The sequence below is a fragment of the Canis aureus genome, chromosome 32 (genome assembly GCF_053574225.1).
Source record: "Canis aureus isolate CA01 chromosome 32, VMU_Caureus_v.1.0, whole genome shotgun sequence".
Classification (NCBI taxonomy): domain Eukaryota; kingdom Metazoa; phylum Chordata; class Mammalia; order Carnivora; family Canidae; genus Canis; species Canis aureus.
This window is the reverse complement of record NC_135642.1, coordinates 29,905,109-29,925,748: the sequence shown is the minus strand read 5'-3', so window position 1 is coordinate 29,925,748 and position 20,640 is coordinate 29,905,109. Positions and strand designations below refer to the sequence as shown.

Here is a 20,640-nt window from a genome sequence, read left to right as displayed (position 1 = left end):
TAAAGAGCTTCCAAGATAGGCAGAAACTGAAAGAATATGTGACCACCAAACCAGATCTGCAAGAAATATTAAGGGGGACTCTGTAAAAGAAAGAGGAAGTCCAAGGAAACAATCCACAAAAACAGGGACTGAATAGGTATCACGATGACATAAATTCATATCTTTCAATAGTAACTCTGAACGTGAATGGGCTTAATGATCCAATCAAAAGACGCAGGGTTTCAGACTGGATAAAAAAGCAAGACCCATCTATTTGCTATCTACAAGAGACTCATTTTAGACCTAAGGACACCTCCAGCCTGAAAATGAAAGGTTGCAGAACCATTTACCATTCAAATGGTCCTCAAAAGAAAGCAGGGGTAGCCATCCTTATGTCAGATAAATTAAAGTTTATCCAAAAGACTGTAGTAAGAGATGAAGAGGGACACTATATCATACTTAAAGGATCTATCCAACAAGAGGACCTAACAATCATGAATATTTATGCCCCGAATGTGGGAGATGCCAAGTATATCAATCAATTAATAACCAAAGTAAAGAGATACTCAGATAATAATACACTAATACTGGGAGACTTCCATGGTGCTTTCTGCAAATGACAGATGTTATAAGCACAACATCTCCAAAGAAACAAGACCTTTTTTTTTTTTTTTTTAATTTTTATTTATTTACTTATGATAGTCACAGAGAGAGAGAGAGGCAGAGACACAGGCAGAGGGAGAAGCAGGCTCCATGCACCGGGAGCCTGATATGGGATTCGATATATTCGATATGGGATTTGCCCTGGGCCAAAGGCAGGCGCCAAACCGCTGCGCCACCCAGGGATCCCAAGAAACAAGACCTTTAAATGATAAACTGGACCAGATGGATTTCACAGATATTTACAGAACTTTACATCCAAATGCAACTGAATACACATTCTTCTCAAGTGCACATGGGACTTTCGCCAAAATAGACCACACACTGGGTCAGAAATCAGGTCTTAACCGATACCAAAAGATTGGGAATGTCCTCTGCATATTTTCAGACCATAATGCTTTGAAACTAGAACTAAATCACAAGAAGAAGTTTGGAAGAAATTCAAACACGTGGATGTTAAAGAGCATCCTGCTAAAAGATGAAAGGGTCAACCAGGAAATTAGAGAAGAATTAAAAAGATTCATGGAAACTAATGAGAATGAAGATACAACCATTCAGAATCTTTGGGATACGGCAACAGCAGTCCTGAGAGGGGAATACATCGCAATAAAAGCATCCATCCAAAAACTGGAAAGAACTCAAATATACAAGCTAACCTTGCACCCAAAGGAACTGGAGAAAAAACAGCAAATAAAACCTACACCAAGCAGAAGAAGAGAGTTAATAAAGACTCAAGCAGAACTCAGTGAAATAGAGACCAGAAGAACTGTGGAACAGATTAACAAAACTGGGAGTTGGTTCTTTGAAAGAATTAATGAGATAGATAAACCATTAGCCAGCCTTATTAAAAACAAAAGAGAAAAGACTCTAATTAATAAAATCATGAATGAGAAAGGACAGATCACAACCAATACCAAGGAAATACAAACGATCTTAAAAACTTATTATGAGCAGCTATACAGCAATAAATTAGACAATCTGGAAGAAATGGATGCATTTCTGGAAAACCACAAACTACCAAAACTGTAACAGGAAGAAGTAGAAAACCTGAACAGGCCAATAAGCAGGGAGGAAATTGAAGCAGTCATCAAAAACCTCCCAAGACACAAAAGTCCAGGGCCAGATGGCTTCCCAGGGAATTCTATCAAACGTTTAAAGAAACAAAACTAATCTACCAAAGCTGTTTGGAAAGATAGAAACTCGGGATCCCTGGGTGGCGCAGCGGTTTGGCGCCTGCCTTTGGACCAGGGTGCGATCCTGGAGACCCGGGATCGAATCCCACATCGGGCTCCCGGTGCATGGAGCCTGCTTCTCCCTCTGCCTGTCTCTCTTTCTCTCCCTCTCTCTGTGACTATCATAAAAAAAAAAATTTAAGAAAGATAGAAACTCGTTCTATGAGGCCAGCATCACCTTAATTCCAAAACCAGACAAAGACCCCACCAAAAAAGGAGAATTATAGACTAATATCCCTGATGAACACAGATGCAAAAATTCTCAACAAGATACTAGCCATTAGGATCCAACAGTACATTAAGAAGATTATTCACCATGACCAAGTGGGATTTATCCCTGGGATGCAAGGCTGGTTCAACACTTATAAAGCAATCAACATGATAGATCATATCAACAAGAGAAAAAACAAGAACCATATGATCCTCTCAATAGATGCAGAGAAAGCATTTGACAAAATACAACATCCGTTCCTGATCAAAACTCTTCAAAGTGTAGGGATAGAGGGAACATTCCTCAGCATCTTAAAAGCCATCTATGAAAAGCCCACAGCAAATATTATTCTCAATGGAGAAACACTGGAAGCCTTTCCCCTAAGAATAGGAACATGACAGGGATGTCCACTCTCACCCCTGCTATTCAGCATAGTACTAGAAGTCCTAGCCTCAGCAATCAGATGACGAAATAAAAGGCATTCAAATTGGGAAAGAAGAAGTCCAACTCCCCCTCTTCGCAGATGACATGATACTGTACATAGAAAACCTGAAAGACTCCCCGCCCCCCCCCCCAAGATTGCTAGAACTCATACAGCAATTCGGCAGGGTGGCAGGATACAAAATCAAAGCCCAGAAATATGTGACATTTCTATACACTAACAGTGAGACTGAAAAAAGAGAAATCAAGGAATCAATCCCATTTACAATTGCACACAAAACCATAAGATACTTAGGAATAAACCTAATCAAAGAGGTAAACGATCTATATCCTAAAACTAAAAAACACTTCTGAAAGAAATTGAGGAAGATGTAAATAAATGGAAAACATTCCATGCTCATGGATTGGAAGAATTAATATTGTGAAAATGTCAATGCTACCCAGGGCAATTTACACATTTAATGCAATTCCTATCAAAATACCATGGACTTTCTTCACAGAGTTGGAACAAATCATCTTAAGATTTGTGTGGAATCAGAAAAGACCCTGAATAGCCAGGGGAATATTGAAAACGAAAACCATAGCTGGGCATCACAATGCCAGATTTCAGGTTGTACTGCAAAGCTGTTGTCATCAAGACAGTGTGGTACTGGCACAAAAACAGACACATAGATCAATGGAACAGAATAGAGAATCCAGAAGTGGACCCGCAACTGTATGGTCAACTAATACTTGACAAAGCAGAAGAGACTGTCCACTGGAAGAACGACAGTCTCTTCAATAAACGGTGCTGGGAAAATTGGACAGCCACTTGCTGAAGAATGAAATTAGACCATTCTCTTACACCATACACAAAGATAAACTCAAAATGGTTGAAAGATCTAAATGTGAGACAAGAATCCATCAAAATCCTAGAGGAGAACAAAGGCAACACCCTTTTTGAACTTGGCCACAGCAACTTCTTGCAAGATACATCCATGAAGGCAAGAGAAACAAAAGCAAAAATGAATTATTAGGACTTCATCAAGATAAGAAGCTTCTGCACAGCAAAATAAACAGTCAACAAAACAAAAAGACAATGTACAGAATGGGAGAGAAAATATTTGCAAATGACCTATCAGATAAAGGGCTAGTATCCAAGATCTATAAAGAACCTATTAAACTCAACAGCAAAGAAACAAACAATCCAATCATGAAATGGGCAAAAGACATGAAGAGAAATTTCACAGAGAAAGACAGACATGGCCAACAGGCACATGAGAAAATGCTCTGCATCACTGGCTTTCAGGGAAATACAAATCAAAACCACAATGAGATACCACTTCACACCAGTGAGAATGGTGAAAATTAATAAGACAGGAAAAACAAATGTTGGAGAAGATGTGGAGAAAGGGGAACTTCACTTGCACTGTTGGTGGAATGTGAACTGGTGCAGCAACTCTGTAAACTGTGTGGAGGTTCCTCAAAGAGTTAAAAATAGATCTGCCCTATGACCCAGCAATTGCACTGCTGGGGATTTACAAATCCCAAAGATACAGATGCAGTGAAACGCCGGGACACCTGCACCCTAATGTTTATAGCAGCAATGTCCACAATAGCCAAACTGTGGAAGGAGCCTCAGTGTCCATCGAAGGAGAAAAAGAGAGGAAAAAAAAAAAGGGTGTGTGTGTGGTGGAACCAAACAAAAAACAAGGGGTAGTATCCTCTGATTCTATATACTGTAAATCCTTCGACTTCCCCTGGAACTTTCCAGTGCTGCTTGGTCAATAACTTGCTTTTCCTCTGTCCTTCTAGGTGGTCTTCTGGGGGAGTGGCCTGCTGTGCTGCTTTTCAGGTGTGTGCCCCTGGGGGAGCTTCCCAGCCCCCTGCCAGGTATATGGCTCAGTGGGAGCTGTTTATCCTGTTAGGCCCCTGCTCAGTCCCAGGTACAAGGTGACCCCAAGAGGAACAACAGTGGCAGCAGCCAGCTGTCCATCTCTGGAGTCAGCTCCCGCAGTAACTACTACAGCTCAGTCCGCAGGGGTCTGGATGCTCTGGCAGCGCAGGGCACTGATCTGCACAGCTCGGGGCCACCCGGTGGCAGGAGTATCCTTGCTGTCCTGTGTCCTCCTGGCCTCTGCCTGTCCTGGAGGGAGCGGTGGATCTTGGGCTGTGTCCCCCAGTGTCCTGGGCTCCGGGGCCTGCACCGCTGAAATCACGCTCCCAGGGCCGCACAGCCCCCTCCATGCAGAGCTGCTGCCTGAGCTGCTGTCTGAGCTAGTCCCAGGGTCTCACCGGGCACACACTCCAGGCCTTTATGGAGCTCGGCCCATGGCGTGTGGCATGCTCTCCCCCAGGGCACCTCCTTTGTTAGTGACCCCTGGGAGCCTGAGGGGATCCCTGCCCTTCCTGGGATCCTGCCTGAGTCTGGGAAGTTTGGTAAAACTCCTGCTTCTCTGGGCCTGGGCTTTCCTGTCCTGGGGGCACTCACCACCCCCTTTAGCCCAGCTCCTCGCAGGGGTCCCTCCCCTTTGGATGCTTTTTTATCCCCCCCCCCCCCCCCCCGCCATCTTCCTACCTTTATAGAAGCAAACTCTTCTCACTGTAGCATTTCAGCTATTCTCTTTTCAAATCTCAGACCGAATTCATAGGTTTTCAGGATGATTTGAAAGTTATCTAGGTAAGTTGGTGGGGACAGGTGACTTGGGGACCCTACTCTTGTGCCATCTTGCCCTGCCTCCTAAATTATTATTTTGGAAGAACATTTTTTTTCTTTAAATATTGAATATTTTGGGGTGCCTGGGTGACTCAGTCAGGCATTTATTAATTCTTGGTTTTGGCTAGGGTCATGATCTCGGGGTCGTGAGAGTGAGCCTAATGTTGGACTCCGTACTCAGTGCAGAGTCTGCTAGAGAGTCTTTCCTTTTCCCTCTGTCCTTATCCCTGCTCTCACATGTGGGCTGTCTCTCTCTCAAAGAAATAAAGTCTCTTTGAAAAGTGTTGCATATTTCACTTTCCAAGCTACATTCCTAGAAGGAAAAGCATTTTAAGATCTTGTGTGCAACTTTTTCGCTATACTGACTACATTATATTGAACATTTCTATTAAACATCTTTCTCTTCCAAGACTGTGAACACTTTGATGACAGATTCTGAGTCATCAGCATCTCTTTATCTGGAGCCTAGCATGGAGCTTGGTGCTTGGCACTCAGCATGCAGTTAATAAATGTTTTAAATGGATGAATAAGTGGATGACTGAAGATTTTTTTTCTTCATGAGTGACTTAAAGTTTATAGCACACTGGAATTGATTACTATTGCATATAGGTAACGTGCCTGATGAGATAGTTTGGAGGGCAAGTTCTGCCTGAACTGTTGGTTTAGCGGAATTTTCTACTCGGTAATAAATTGTTCTGTGTGGTGTGGGCTAGGGCTGAACGTGTGAGGACATCAAGCTGTAGAGGCCTCTAAGGGCTCAGAAGAAATGTGCTTCCTAGGAGTAACCACCCTTTGCTCCCATGGGGAATCTTAGGAGATGGCTGTTGTGCCCAAGTGGAAGTTCACAGGCAGTAGAAACTGGGTTTTCAGGTCCTACTTTGTTTGTTGTATTATACTAATTATAACTTTAGGGCTTATCTCATTAGGCAGTGGAGTTTTGAGAGGTTTGAACTATTGCTAACTAGTGCTTACTGTTTCAGCATTATGCTAAGAAGCATTTGCAAACATTCTTTGATCTAATCCTCTGCTTCCTTATGAGGAAGGTACCCATTCTATGGAACAAGAGACTGAAACTGAAAAAAGGTTGAGCTCCTTGCCCCGAGTTCAGACTTGAAGAGGTAGAGTTGGAATCCACATGGGGGGGGGGGGGAAGGTGTCCTGAACCCAGAGCCCAGGCCCTCCTGTTATATAGAAGCTGGAGGAATGAGGTTTTTTTCCTCTGCTACCACACTTAAGTGTGACTGCCCTTGGAGAGATCCCTGGGCCTTTTTGAATTTCCCCAGTTCTCATTAAACAGATTCTGTTTGAGAATGGGTCTCCACATTCTGTAGTCATGTATTTTCTTTTTTACTCTTGGCTTTCAGTGCAGTCACCAGAGAACCTATTTTATAGCTTAAAAAAGGGAGAATAAAAAATATTTAATAAAGTAATTCATGTTAGAGATACTCAAAGTTCAAGAAGGTAGTTTGCATACTTAAAGGTAAATCCTAGCTTTAATTTGGCTTATAATTAAATTATGAATTAATTTTAATTAATAAAGTCCTGAGAAAAATCATGGAAGATTCGTTGAATGTATATGACTTGTTTACTGAGATATTCCAGTTTCTGTATTTGGAAATGTTAACAGAATAAAAAAATATGTTCTTATATGTGCAATTGGGGAAACATTTCTGGTATTGAGTAGTATAGTAATGAAATATGATTATTTGCTTAGAGATATTTTTGGCTACTTTACATTTGGAATTTGCATAGTAATATAGAAGGATCTTGAAAAACATTTGGGGAGGGGTCATGATTTGGTCCAAATTATATATGGAGGACTTTTCAAAATCATAAAATGATATAAAAGTACTCTGGACTTTTCTTAGTACCGTACCCTAAATGGGTTATATCTTAATTGTAACAGTTTGTAACTTAATTTTTGCATGATTATCTGATTGATATCTGTCTCTGCCACTAGCGTGTGAGCTTCATGGTAGTAGGAAAGCCACACCTGTTTTGCTTGTCATTGTATATGCCTAGCACATAATAGCATGTTATGGCATATAAATAAACAAGAATGATAGCAAATACTTGTTGAGCCCTTACTGTGGTCCAGATGTGTGTGCTTAATACTAATGGAACTTTTGACAAATATTTTGACAAATATTGGTTGAATGACTTTTATATAAATGAAGAAGAAATTTGAGTTTGTGTATCTGGGAACTATTTAGTGTTGTGGAGGTTTGGGAGACTTTTTCACAATGAGAACTGCAGAACATTGGACTTGAAGTGATTCAGCAGAATGTAGCTTTTCTTTCTTATACCTGACAGATATTTAAGTTTTCATGTCTTTATATTCCTTTTTATTTGCTGTTTTACTGTTCCCATAGCAGATTTTCAAGAAACAAGAGAGAAGGCTAGATACAGACTATTTAAAGAAATAGAATGGCAATACCATTAAAATTAGGCTTTAATTTTAATGAAGTCTTTGACTAGCAGCTGTGAATGCCAGTGGTGGGAGGGGAGGATTATCTTTCCAGAAAGTTTCAAGCTGATGCTTATGTTGCTTCTGCAGTAACCTCCACTTAATTTATCGTCATTTACTGCAAAAATTGATGAGAACATAACCTTTGTAAGGTTTTTATGTTTTATTGGCTATAAAAGATAAAATATGGAGTAAAAGGAAGTAAAATAGTATTTTGTTAGGTTGGTGGATGGATTTATGCCTTAAGTAACTAATAGAATAATCAGAGGGTCATAAAGATCAGAGTCTCTGCCTCTTATCTCTTTTCTTTTTATGTGTGCATTCAACACGCATCTCTTTGGTCTGTCAGGCTCTTGGGAGCTCACCCAAACACCAGCCCCCCTTTGTCCAAGGGCATTAACTCAGCTGTTGAGGTGAAGAATATTACAGAGGCTTCTGTTGCAGTCATTAAGCAATTGGGGTAAGTCTAAATGAATCAGATACTTGACCTGTGCAAATGGGATGTTTGTTCACAAGGGACTCTAGACTGTATTATGTCTTGAATGAACAGGCAAAAGCAAAGTGTGTGAGTTAAATTGAATTTTGCAGGAAACACACAGATACTGGGTCTTCAGGAATTGCTCTTGATTGTGGTATAGAATTGGATGCTGGAAGGGCCCAACCCCACCAATTCCCCTACAAATTTTCCTGTTTCCCCAAAACAAAACAAAATAAAACAAACAAAAGATATCAAAGAAATTTCAAAGTGATTCTATTTGGTTATCTAGGCCCCTGGTTCCCAAACTGTAGCCTGCACATCAGAATCACCTGAAGAACTTGTTAAAACCCAGATTTCTGAGTGCCATACCCAGAGTTTCTGTTTCAGTAGGTATGGAGTGGGGTTTGAGAATTTGCATCTCTAACAAGCTCCCAGATGGTACTGATACTGCTAGGCTAAGGATACACTGCTTTAGGTGCTCAGTTGTCAATGGCATGGCTAGGTAGATGTGCAATTCAAGGAAGGTATCTTCTCACCTTAGAAGGAGATGGCCAGGTGAATCTATAGAGGTAGCTGTGTGTTTCACCTGCCCGCAAGCCAGGGCCTGTCCTGAGTGCTTTAATTTTTAGGTTAATTAATTAGCTAAATAATCCATCTAAGGTTGGAGTTAGGAGTAAAATATACAAGTTAATATCTTTTCTTCAGTGTTTTTGTTTTGTTTTGGAGGATTTGCTTCTAAAGTAATATATTTGCTTGGAACTTCTTGAGGGTGCTGGTCTATTTTATTCCTGTGTCCTGGATGCCAAGCACAGTGCCACGCACCAGAACTGCTATAGAATTTGTAGGACTCCACGCAAAATGAAAATGTAGGGCTCTTTGTTCAAAAGTTAAGAATTTGAAGACAGTGACAGTAGGTCATTAATCCCAATTCCCTTTAATTGTGAATCCCATCAATCCTTTCTAAGTGCAGGGCCTTGTGTGGCTACACAGATTGAACCCACTAGGTCCTGCTTGTCACCTAGTAGATACTCCATAGGAGCAAGCAAAGAATGCACCAAAGGACTTTTTTTTTAAATAAATATTTTTTTAAAAAAATTTTTATTTATTTATGATAGTCACACACACACAGAGAGAGAGAGAGAGAGGCAGAGACATAGGCAGAGGGAGAAGCAGGCTCCATGCCGGGAGCCCGATGTGGGATTCGATCCTGGGTCTCCAGGATCACGCCCTGGTCCAAAGGCAGGCGCTAAACCGCTGCGCCACCCAGGGATCCCAAATAAATATTTTATTTACGTATTTGAGAGAGAGCATGAGCTGAGGGAGACGCAGAGGGAGAAGCAGACTCTCTGCTGAGCAGGGAGCCCCCCATGACTGGAGCTGGAGGCAGACCCTTGACTGACTAAGCCACCCGGCACCCCCTCACCAAAGGATCTTGACTGAAGATTGACCTAGAAGGGATTAAAATTAAAACGAAGAACTTCTGGTTTGACTTCTCTCCTCCCTTTTTTTGGCAGCATGTGCTATCATTTTATGTAGCCTTTGTAGTTACCCTGGTGCCTTTGCACCTGATACCCCATTGATAGCAGCTCTGTGAGGTAGGCATTATGAGCCCTATTAAAAAAGGCTCAGCTGTGACTGAATAATTTTGACAAGTTTTTTGAAGTCTGGTGCTTTTTTTTTTTAAAAAAAATATTTTTCTTTTGCACATTTGCCTCTAAGAGACATTTAGCTGTTTGACATGAAAACACACAACCAGTGACAGTTGAACAGGAATTTAAACCCAGTCTTCTAAATCCTGGCAGAGTATTCCAGTACCTACCCTTGAAGAAAGCCAAGTTTTGGAAAGCTCATTGATTCTACTGTTTGGTATTTTTAAGCTCTGAAAGTTTAGTATTGAGCCAGGAAACTAGTTGATTCCTGGTCTGTTCCCATGTGCTGTTTATTTCTGAGAACAAATGGCTCCCTGGATACACCCTATTATCAGGAGAGTCTGGCCCTTTAAGTTACTGCTGCTGGCTTGGGAGACTCCATCTGAGTTAATCCTCCTAACTCTCAGTGTTCTTCTGTAGTACTACCTATTATTTAGATTAAATAAAAATATTACTTAGTACACTGTAATTCTCCTCTGCCCCCACTCTCCTGATTTACTTCTGTGCACCTGATGCTCACTTCCCTGTTCTCTGAGGGTGTGAAACTACCCCCCAGGACATGAAACCTGATGGTTAGGGCTGCCATGTCCATGGACTGATTGTCTGAGTTTAAGTCATGCTTCTTACTTGCTGTGTGATGTTGGCCATGTTTTTGATTTAATCACCTTTGAGCTTATTTCCTGGTCTATAAAACAGGGATAGTGCAATAACTGAGGTTTGATGTGATGATTAAAATGCATAATTTAATGCTTTGGTAATAGCAGTACTGTGTTGAGGGATAACCTCACACATACCTAGGGAGTGGATCATATTTATTTGGTTTATTTTCTGTTGTGTGATTCATACTTTCCTTACCCTCTAGGAGGGGACTGTTGGAATGTTGCCTTGTGGTACATCTTCACTGTAAAATATTGAAGATGTCAAACCAAAACCAACCAATCAAACCAAAATAGTGGAGAGGATAATGCTGCCACAATTTTCAGTGCATACTTTGAAGTAGATTTTTTGGAGGTGAGGAATGCCATGTTAAAAATAATTATACCTTGTAGGTGCCCACGTATTCCAACAGTGTGAATATGAGTATGTGTAAGCAGAGTGTAAAGCACTCAAGAACTTGATTATTAAAATTTCCCTTCCTCCTTCCAAGTTCCTCAGTCTTCCTACACTCCACTTTTGGAATGTATTTTAGATAAATTGAGTGGGGCTCAAGGAAAATAATCTTTCTTCAATGTACTTCCTATAGCTGCTCATCCTCACAATTCTTTTTATCAGTTGCCAGTGTTTAGAATGTATGCAAATGTTTATCTACCAAGATATTGATATGTTTTTCTACACCCAAAACTATTTTTACAGCTAAAATGTTAAAGTGAACATCAAGGATTGGAATGAAGATAGACAGGAGGTCTAATTCCAGCTGCATTGTTCTGATGACAGTGGGGGGAGTGGAGGCTCTATGTCTTTGAGTTGTAGGTACCATTTCAGCACCTGCTTGCTTCATCTCTTTTGACCCTCTTGTACCTATGCAGCAGCCAGTGGTGCAGCCGTTCTTTATCCTATCCATTCTCCCACCAAAAAAAAAAAAAAAAAAAAAAAGGAACCCAGGGGCCTGGGAAGCCATTCAGACTCCTTGTAATAGGGAAAGATGCTTTAGATTTTCACAGAGCAGTTTTTTGGAGGATGGGGTTGAGTGAACAGATAACAGCTGCATTGCAAGCATTAAGTTGATACTGCCCATCAAAGCTTAACTGAAGAATTTACTCATTCCAAGTGCCTAGAGAATTCTTTACATTTTTACATTTATTAAAGGCACATGAAATCAGGACCATAATTTGGTCTATATAACTTTACAACTTTATGGAAAAAAAAACATACTGTTAATTCCTGGCAAGAGGCCCACTTCTCTTTTGGTGTTGATGAGATGTGTGCCATCCCCTCTATGATTTGCTGCCCCATTGTCTGGTTGACTTAAATGATCAAAGATGATACAGACACCTAAAACCAGGGATAATCTAGGAACTTATTGATAGGAGATCTATCTCTTCTCTCATTGTACATCATGGAATAGACCAGCCAGTGGTTTTTCTGTGAATTTTCCTTCTCTCCACTTGAGTGTAGGCTAATGATCATCAAATGACTGCTTTCACAGAACTTCAATGCCAAGTGAGCCATTAGACACTAACTTGGACTCCTTATCTCCAAGAGATAGAGAGGAGTCCCCCCCCAGAAGTCAATAAAAACCATTCAACACCTTGACATTTAATAGTGAAACTTGCAGATTTCAAAGATAAAGAGAAAATTCTTAAAGCACCGAGGAACAAGAGATTCTTAACTTATATTGGAGAAATACCAGATTAACAGTGGACCTCTCCACAGAGACCTGGCAGGCCAGAAAGGGCTGGCATGATATATTCAGGGTACTAAATGAGAAGAACATGCAGCCAAGAATACTTTATTTAGCAGAGCTGTCAATCAGATAGAAGGAGGGATAAAGAGCTTTCAGGATAGGCAGAAACTGAAAGAATATGTGACCACCAAACAGGCTCTGCAAGAAATATTAAGGGGGACCCTGTAAAAGAAAGAGGGAGTCCAAAGAAACAATCCACAAAAGCAGGGACTGAATAGTTAATATGATGACATTAAATCCATATCTTTCTCTCTCTTTTTTTTTATAAATTCATATTTTTCAATAGTTACTCTGAATGTGAATAGGCTAAATGATCCCATCAAAATACACAAGGTATCGGACTGGATAAAAAAGCAAGACCCATCTATTTGCTGTCTACAAGAGACTCATTTTAGACCTAAGGACACCTCCAGCCTGAAAATGAAGGGGTGAAGAACCATTTAGCATTCAAATTATTCTCAAAAAGCAGGGGTAGCAGTCTTTATATCAGATAGAGTTTATCCCAAAGATTGTAGTAAGAGATGAAGAGGGACATTATATAATATTTAAAGGGTCTATCCAACAAGAGCATCTAACCGTCATGAATATTTATGTCCCTAATGTGGGAGCCACCAGGTATGTCAATCAATTAATAACCAAAATAAAGAAATATGTAGATAATAATACACTAATAGTAGGAGATTTCAACATGGCACTTTCAGCAAATGACAGACATTCTAAGCAGAACATCATCAAAGAACAAGGGCCTTGAATGATACATTGGACCAAATAGATTTCACAGATATATACAGAACATTCCATCTGAATGCAGTTGAACACACATTATTTTCAAGTGCACATGGAACTTTCTCCAGAATAGAACACATACTGGGTCACAAATCAGGTCTCAACTGATACCAAAAGATTGGGATTATCCACTACATATTTTCAGACCATAATGCTTTGAAACTTGAACTCAATCGCAAGAATAAATTTGGAAGAAAATCAAATACATGGAGGTTAAAGAGCATCCTGCTAAAAGATGAAAAGGTCAACCAGGAAATTAGAGAAGAATTAAAAAGATTCATGGAAACTAATGAAAACGAAGATACAATTGTAAATGGGATTGACTATTCAGTTGAGTTTGGATGTAAAGTTCTGTAGATATCTGTGAAATCCATCTGGTCCAGTGTATCATTTAAAGTTCTCACTTCTTTGGAGATGTTGTGTTTAGAAGACCTATCGAGTGTAGAAAGTGCTAGATTGAAGTCACCAAGTATAAGTGTATTATTATCTAAGTATGTCTTAACTTTGCTTATTAATTGATTGATATATTTGGCAGCTCCCACATTCAGGGCATATATATTGAGGATTGTTAAGTCCTCTTCTTGGATAGATCCTTTAAGTATAATATAGTGTCCCTCTTCATCTCTCACTACAGTCTTCAGGGTAAATTTTATCTGATATAAGGATGGCTACCCCTGCTTTCTTTTGAGGACCATTTGAAAGGTAAATGGTTCTCCAACCTTTTATTTTCAGGCTGTAGGTGTCCTTCTGTCTAAAATGAGTCTCTTGTAGACAGCAAATAGATGGGTCCTACTTTTTTATCCGGTCTGACACCCTGCACCTTTTGATGGAGTCAATAAGCCCGTTCACATTCAGAGTTACTATTGAAAGATATGAGTTTAGTGTTATCATGATATCTATTCAGTCCCTGTTTTTGTGGATTGTTCCATTGGACTTCTTCTTAAAGGGGAATTTTGAGAGTCCCCCTTAAAATTTCTTTTTTTTAAATAATAAATTTATTTTTTATTGGTGTTCAATTTGCCAACTTACAGAATAACACCCAGTGCTCATCCCGTCAAATTGCACCCAAAAGAATAAGATACCTAGGAATAAACCTAACCAAAGAGGTAAAGGATCTATACCCTAAAATCTATAGAACACTTCTGAAGGAAATTGAGGAAGACACAAAGAGATAGAAAAATATTCCATGCTCATGGATTGGAAGAATTAACATTGTGAAAATGTCAATGTTACCCAGGGCAATTTACACGTTTAATGCAATCCCTATCAAAATACCATGGACTTTCTTCAGAGAGTTAGAACAAATTGTTTTAAGATTTGTGTGGAATCAGAAAAGACCCCGAATAGCCAGGGGAATTTTAAAAAAGAAAACCATAGCTGGGGGCATCATAATGCCAGATTTCAGGTTGTACTGCAAAGCTGTGGTCATCAAGACAGTGTGTTACTGGCACAAAAACAGACACATAGATCAATGGAACAGAATAGAGAACCCAGAAGTGGACCCTGAACTTTATAGTCAACTAATATTCGATAAAGCAGGAAAGACTATCCATTGGAACAAAGACAGTCTCTTCAATAAATGGTGCTGGGAAAATTGGACATCCACATGCAGAAGAATGAAACTAGACCACTCTCTTTCACCATACACAAAGATAAACTCAAAATGGATGAAAGATCTAAATGTGAGACGATTCCATCAAAATCCTAGAGAAGAACACAGGCAACACCCTTTTTGAACTCGGCCACAGCAACTTCTTGCAAGATACATCCACGAAGGCAAAAGAAACAAAAGCAAAAATGAACTATTGGGACTTCATCAAGATAAGAAGCTTTGCACAGCAAAGGATACAGTCAACAAAACTAAAAGACAACCTACAGGATGGGAGAAGATATTTGTAAATGACCTATCAGATAAAGGGCTAGTATCCAAGATCTATAAAGAACTTATTAAACTCAACAGCAAAGAAACAAACAATCCCATCATGAAATGGGCAAAAGACATGAACAGAAATCTCACAGAGGAAGACATAGACATGGCCAACACGCACATGAGAAAATGCTCTGCATCACTTGCCATCAGGGAAATACAAATCAAAACCACAATGAGATACCACCTCACAACAGTGAGAGTGGGGAAAATTAACAAGACAGGAAACAACAAATGTTGGAGTAGATATGGAGAAAGGGGAACCGTCTTGCACTGTTGGTGGGAATGTGAACTGGTACAGCCGCTCTGGAAAACTGTGTGGAGGTTCCTCAGAGTTAAAAATAGACCTGCCCTACGACCCAGCAATTGCACTGTTGGGGATTTACCCCAAAGATACAGATGCAATGAAACACCGGGACACCTGCACCCCGATGTTTATAGCAGCAATGTTCACAATAGCCAAACTGTGGAAGGAGCCTCGGTGTCCATTGAAAGATGAATGGATAAAGAAGATGTGGTCTATGTATACAATGGAATATTACTCAGCCATTAGAAATGACAAATACCCACCATTTGCTTCAACGTGGATGGCACTGGAGTGTATTATGCTGAGTGAAATAAGTCAATCGGAGAAGGACAAACATTATATGTTCTCATTTATTTGGGGAATATAAATAATAGTGAAAGGGAATAGAAGAGAAGGGAGAAGAAATGGGTAGGAAATATCAGAAAGGGAGACAGAACATAAAAGACTCCTAACTCTGGGAAACGAACTAGGGGTGGTGGAAGGGGAGGTGGGTGGGGGTTGGGGGTGAATGGGTGACTTGCACTGATGGGGGCACTTGGCGGGATGAGCACTGGGTGTTATTCTGTATGTTTGCAAATTGAACACCAATAAAAAATAAATTTATTATTAAAAAAATAAAATGTTGATTTCCCCCCAAAAATAAAAATAAAATAAATGATGGAAAAAAAAAGAAAACAAAGATACAACTGTTCAGAACCTTTGAGATACAGCAAAAGTGGTCCTAAGAGGGAAATACATCACACTACAAGCCTCACTCAAAATATTGGAAAAAAACTCAAATATACAAGTTAACCTCACACCTAAAGGAATTGGAGAAAGAACAGCAAGTAAAACCTACTCCAAGCAGAAGAGAGATAATAAAGATTCGAGAAGAACTCAAAAGTAATAGAGACCAGAAGAACTGTAGAACAGATCAACAAAACAAGGGGCTGGTTCTTTGAAAGAATTAATAAGATAGATAAACTTCCAGCCAACCTTATTAAAAAGAAAAGAGAAACCACTTAATAAAGTCATGAACGAAAGAGGAGAGATCACAACCAATACCAAGAAAATACAAACGATTTAAAAAAACATGAGCAGCTATCTGCCAACAAATTAGGCAATCTAGAAGAAATTGATGCATTTCTGGAAGCCCACAAATTACCAGAACTGGAACAAGAAGAAATAGAAAACCTGACCAGGCCAATAACCAGGGAGGAAATTGAAGCGGTCATCAAAAACTTCCCAAGACACAAAAGTCCAGGGCCAAATGGCTCTCCAGGGGAATTCTACCAAACTTTTAAAGAAGAAATAATACTTATTTTACTAAAGCTGTTTCAAAGGATAGAGAAGAAATACTTCCAAACTCATTTTATGAGGCCAGCATCACCTTGATTCCAAAACCAGGCAAAGACCCCACAAAAAAGAATTATAGACCAATATCCCTGATGAACACAGATGCAAAAATTCTCAACAAGATATGGGATCCAACAGTACATTAAGAAGATTATTCACCGTGACTAAGTGGGATTTATCCCCGGGATGCAAGGCTGGTTCAATACTCATAAAACAATCAACATGATAGATCACATCAATAAAAGAAAAAACAAGAACCATATGATCCTCTCAGTAGATGCAGAGAAAGCATTTGACAAAATACAGCATCCATTCCTGATCAAACTCTTCAAAGTGTAGGGATAGAAGGAACATTCCTCAATATCTCGAAAAGCCATTTATGAAAAGCCCACAGTGAAAAACTGAGAGCCTTTTCCCTAAGATCAGGAACATGACAGGGATATCCACTCTTACCCCTGCTATTCAACATAGTACTAGAAGTCCTAGCTTCAACAATCAGACGACAAAAAGATATAAAAGGCATTCAAACTGGCAAAGAAGATGTCAAACTCTTCCTCTTTGCAGATGACATGATACTGTACATAGAAAACCCAAAAGACTCCACCCCAAGATTGGTAGAACTCAGACAGCAATTCGGCAGTGTGGCAGGATACAAAATCAATGCCCAGAAATGAATGGCATTTCTATACACTAACAATGAGACTGAAGAAAGAGAAATTAAGGAATCAATCCCTTTTACAATTGCACACAAAAGCATAAGATACTTAGGAATAAACCGAATCAAAGAGGTAAACGATCTATACCCTAAAACTACAAAACACTTCTGAAAGAAATTGAGGAAGATGTAAAGAAATGGAAAACATTCCATGCTCTTGGATTGGAAGAATTAATATTGTGAAAATGTCAATGCTACCCAGGGCAATTTACACACTTAATGCAATTCCTATCAAAATACCATGGACTTTCTTCACAGAGTTGGAACAAATCATCTTAAGATTTGTGTGGAATCAGAAAAGACCCTGAATAGCCAGGGGAATATTAAAAAAGTAAAAACATAGCTGGGGGCATCACAATGCCAGATTTCAGGTTGTAGTACAAAGCTGTGGTCATCAAGACAGTGTGGTACTGGCACAAAAACAGACACATAGATCAATGGAACAGAATAGAGAATCCAGAAGTGGACCCGCAACTGTATGGTCAACTAATACTTGACAAAGCAGGAAAGACTGTCCACTGGAAGAACGACAGTCTCTTCAATAAACGGTGCTGGGAAAATTGGACAGCCACTTGCTGAAGAATGGAATTAGACCATTCTCTTACACCATACACAAAGATAAACTCAAAATGGTTGAAAGTTCTAAATGTGAGACAAGAATCCATCAAAATCCTAGAGGAGAACACAGGCAACACCCTTTTAGAACTTGGCCACAACAACTTCTTGCAAGATACATCTATGAAGGCAAGGGAAACAAAAGCAAAAATGAATTATTGGGACTTCATCAAGATAAGAAGCTTCTGCACAGCAAAAGAAACAGTCAAAAAAACTAAAAGACAACCTACAGAATGGGAGAAGATATTTGAAAATGACTTATCAGATAAAGGGCTAGTATCCAAGATCTATAAAGAATTTATTAAACTCAACAGCAAAGAAACAAACAATCCAATCATGAAATGGGCAAAAACATGAACAGAAATTTTACAGAAGAAGACATATAGACATGGCCAACAAGCACATGAGAAAATGCTCTGCATCCCTTGCCATACCTTGCCAAATACAAATCAAAACCACAATGAGATACCACCTCACAACAGTGAGAATGGGGAAAATTAACAAGACAGGAAACAACAAATGTTGGAGTAGATATGGAGAAAGGGGAACCGTCTTGCACTGTTGGTGAGAATGTGAACTGGTGCAGCCACTCTGGAAAACTGTGTGGAGGTTCCTCAAAGAGTTAAAAATAGACCTGCCCTACGACCCAGCAATTGCACTGCTGGGGATTTACCCCAAAGATACAGATGCAGTGAAACGCCGGGACACCTGCATCCCAGTGTGTATAGTAGCAGTGTCCACAGTAGCCAACTGTGGAAGGAGTCTCGGTGTCCATCAAAAGATGAATGGATAAAGAATATATATATAGATATATAGATATAGATACACACACACACACACACACAATGGAATGTTACTTAGCCATCAGAAGAGATGAGTACCCACCCTATGCTTCGATGTGAATGGAACTGGGTATTATGCTGAGTGAAATAAGTTCCTCGGAGAGGGACAATAATATGGTTTCACTCATACGTGTAATATAAGAAATAGTGAAAGAGAGTATAAGGGAAAGGAGGGGAACTGAGTGGGAAAAATTAGAGAGGGAGACAAAGTTTCCTCCTAAGTTTGGGAAACGAACAAAGGATTGCAGAAGGGGCGGTGGGTGGGGGGATGGGATAACTAACTGGGTGATGACGGGCACTGAGGAAGACACGTGATGGGATGAGCACTGGGTGTTATATGTTGGGAAATTGAATTTCAATCAGAAAAAAAAATACTACCTAATTGTGTGTGTGTATTCCTAGGCAATATATTATTTAATTGGGTCTGTTTTTGAATTTTATATAAATGGAATTGTTGTATTTTTATCCGTTTTTGACTTGCTTCTTTCACTATTACGTTTATGAGATTTATTCAGTGATGCGTTGTCATTATTCATTTTTTAATGGTTGTATAAATTTCATTTCACAAATACATCCTGTTTTATTTACTGAATCTATTGTTGATGACTTGTTTCTAGGTTTTGTGATTATGCACAAGGCTTCTCTGAAGGTTTTTGCCTCTGTCCTCTGGCACAGATGTAAGACTAGCATTAGGAGATATATGTATTTCAGACATATATACACAAATACATACATACATATTTGGAAGCAGGACATCTGGTAGAATATATATGGAGATTCACCTTTACCAGGTATTTCCAAACACTTGTGAAAGTAGTTGTATCAGCAATTGTATCTTTTTTATTTTGTTTTCCCGAGTACTGTGAATGGCCAAACATAGTTGCTCGGTACATACCTACTGAGTGAAAAAAGAATGATAAAGTAGGTGTTATGTCATAGCCCTTATGTATGAATAGTTCTGGGAAATAAAGTCAAAGAAAGCAACCTTTCCTGATAGGAAAGCACCTACCTGATAGAGTAGTATAGAATGATACATTTTAATAATGATATAGATAGGAGTGATGTAATTATGATGTCTCATATCACTATTAAAAGGATTCTTGGAAGATACAGGTGAAATTATGACTATAGCAGGCTGAAACTTCAGAGCAGAAGGGGTCCCAACTACAATTAATAATCTTTCCGCAAATTACTGAGGAGCTGGATCTTGGAGACTAACCTGCCTTGGAATGTGGGTCTTTCTCCAGTGCATCCTCTGGAGCTTAGAGTATGTAGATCTTTGATAGAGATTATCAGGGCTTCTAGAGTGGGTATAAAAACCACATATTTTTGGGGATCCCTGGGTGGCTCAGCGGTTTAGCACCTGCCTTTGGCCCGGGGCGTGATCCTGGAGTCCCGGGATCAAGTCCCGTGTCGGGCTCCCGGCATGGAGCCTGTTTCTCTCTCTGCCTGTGTTTCTGCCCGCCCCCCCATGTCTATCATGAATAAATAAATGAATCTAAGGAAAAAACACATTTTTTTAATGCTACACAGAGAAAGACACAGATGGACTTTCTGTGGGACCAAACACAGCTAAGCCCTGTTAACATTCAGGTCATAAATTGGGATAAAGCATGAATTTGTGTTCCTTGAAATACCTCTCCATAAAGCAGTATTTTAGGGATTCCCTTCTCTTATCCAAACCTTATGAAATAAGTTCGTTCTTTTTGGGGCACCTTGGGGCTTAGTTAAGGATCTGACTCTTGATTTTGGCTTGGGTCATGATCTCAGGGTTATGAGATTGAGGCCTGTTCAGGTTGTGCGCTGGGTGTTGAACCTGCTTAACATTCTCTCTATCCCTCTCCTCTGCCCCCCCCTTTCTCTTAAAATTGATTCTTAAAAAAATCTTGTTGTTTAA

General features: G+C 39.7%; 1 long non-coding RNA gene across 2 annotated transcripts in view; it reads left to right on the top strand.

Annotated features, from left to right (window-relative positions):
• The window catches only part of LOC144303315 (uncharacterized), a 50,835-nt gene that overhangs the window by 16,251 nt on the left and 13,944 nt on the right, over window positions 1-20,640 (top strand). The window contains exon 2 of one of the 2 annotated variants that reach the window (XR_013370386.1): window positions 4,318-4,357. The exons of the other annotated variant lie outside the window; for it this stretch is intronic. This is a non-coding gene — a long non-coding RNA (uncharacterized LOC144303315). The remainder of the gene's footprint in view (window positions 1-4,317; window positions 4,358-20,640) is intronic. 2 annotated transcript variants of the gene reach the window in all.